Here is a 2564-nt window from a genome sequence, read left to right on the forward strand (position 1 = left end):
GAAGGCAAGATTGTGATATATCACTGGAGCCAGCACATAGGTGATGTGACTCTCCTCTATTTTGGGGACCTCACAAATTTTGGGTATTGTCACATATTGCTGAGTCCTGCACCCATGTTATGTGACTCTGCCACTGTGCCCTATATTTTGTGCCATATTGTGGCAAAATATGTCACATTAGACATTGTTACATATTGCTGGGTCCAACACCCAGGTGATATAACATTATTTTCCTAGGCCCTGCCAGGAGGTGTCTTTGTGACATAACCGTATGCCTATCACCATGGTGATGTTACTGTTTTCTCCTGCCTGGTCTCTGCTCACAGAGAAATTGTGAAATATCACTGGCCTAGCATCTAGGTGATGTAAGTCTCCTCTTTTTCTGAGGCCACACATATTTGGATACTGTGACATATTGCTAGGCTCAACACCTGAGGGATGGGAGTCTCTTACCTGGGCACTTCCTATGGGGGGCATGGTGACATATCTCTGCACTCATCACCTAGGAGATGTGACTCTCCTCTTCTGCCTGCACCCTGCCTACAAGAAAAATTGTAGCTTATTGCTGTGGCCAGCAACCAGGTGATGTGTTTCTCCTGCCTGGGTCTTTATTATAGGAAAGATTGTTGAAATATGACTGGACCCAGCATCCAGGTGATGTGACTTCTTCTGCCCTGTCCCAAATATGGGAAAATTATAGCATACTGCTATGCCCAGCACTTAGCTGATATTACTCTGATCTTTTTTTTTTTTTTTTGAGACGGAGTCTAGCTCTGTCGCCCAGGCTGGAGTGCAGTGATGCGATCTCGGCTCACTGCAAGTTCCGACTCTCGGGTTCATGCCATTCTCCTGCCTCAGCCTCCCGAGTAGCTGGGACTACAGGCACCTGCCATCTCGCCCGGCTAGTTTTTTGTACTTTTTAGTAGAGACGGGGTTTCACCGTGTAGATCAGGATGGTCTCAATCTCCTGACCTCGTGATCCACCCGTCTCGGCCTCCCAAAGTGCTGGGATTACAGGCTTGAGCCACCGCGCCCGGCCCCCTACTCTGATCTTTTTCTTGTTTTTTTTTTTTTTTTTTCTTTTTTTCTTTTTTTGCCTGCAGAGGATATTATGACATATTGCCCGACCCTGCACAGACATCATGGGACTCTTCTGTCTGTGGTTTGCCCACTTGGGCCATTGTGAGATATTACTGGGTCCAACAACCAGGTGATGTAACTTTTATGCCTGCGCCCTACCTACAGGGGGCATTTTGGAATGACTTTGCATCAATCACACAGGTGATGTGACTCTTCCGTCACCTGCTGTCTGCTCACAGGAAGGATTGTGGCCTTTCACAGCACATAGCTGATGTGACTCTTCTTTTATTTCTTAGTTTTTCCTAAAAAACAGATTGTGGAATATCGCTGAACCTAGCACCAAAGGGCTATTACTCTTTTTTTTTTTTCTTGGTCCTGCCCATGTAAGATATTGCTGGGCCCTGCACCTACATGATGTGAGTTTTCTGCTTGGATCTCGCTTACTGATTTATTGACAGAAGGTTCCAGCACAGAGGGGATGTAATTCTTTCACTTGGTCCTTGTAATTCTATTGCTTGGTCCCTGCCCAAGTGGTCATAGTGATACATCTCTGGGCCGATTACCTAGATGACAGATCTCTCCTTTTTTTTTTTTTTTTTTTTTTCCCCTGAATCTGTCCACGAGGGAAATGTAACATATCACTTGGCCGAACACCTTTGTGATGTGACTCTTCTCTCATGCCTAGGCCCTACCCGTTGGAGTGATTGTGCTATATAGGTGGGTCATTTATCATCTTTTTATACTAAACTGTCATGATTTAGTTTACATTTTCTTAAGTTCTTATAATTTTAAAAGGGCAGTTGACACTTGTGTGGCTTATAAAGTTTTTGATAGTCTTACATTACTTGAAATGTTCAAAGTGCAGTATATTTTTAATTAAAAAGAGTAAACTGTATGTATTTGTTTTATATATTTAAGGCTTACTCACAAATAATGCTCCTGCTTTTTATTTGAAAACTTTAAAGTTTGGTTTTCCATCTGTGCATACACAGAACAGTGTATCATGCTGATGGATTTTTTTGTTTTTTGTTTTTTAAGTGACAACCACAGTTTCTGTTTGTCTGAATGTATTTTGGACTTTTGTATAGTAAATATAACATTAAAAAGACATTTCATCATGTTTTAGGTAATATAAGATTGGTATACACAAACAAACTTTACAAATTTCTGTAGGGTTTAGCAAACTATGTGTGCAATATTACAATATTTCTATATTTTGATTTCTAAATCTTTTTAAGAAAAGATTAGTTTTTTAAAGAAATACCTCCACAAATTCAGGTTTATTTTATAAAATGGTAAAATGAAATGAGTGGTTTTTCATGCTATAGGAATACTGGCATTTAAATAAAATACTGAATGTTTTAATCAAAATTATTTAGACAGTAAATTTAAATAATTTATTGATTTAAAACTACAGTGATACACATTCACTAATATTTTACAAATCAAACCTATTGGTATTAGGTTTTATTTAGTAGTAATAT

Source organism: Piliocolobus tephrosceles, chromosome 21 (assembly GCF_002776525.5).
Source record: "Piliocolobus tephrosceles isolate RC106 chromosome 21, ASM277652v3, whole genome shotgun sequence".
In the NCBI taxonomy this organism is placed as follows: Eukaryota; Metazoa; Chordata; class Mammalia; order Primates; family Cercopithecidae; genus Piliocolobus; species Piliocolobus tephrosceles.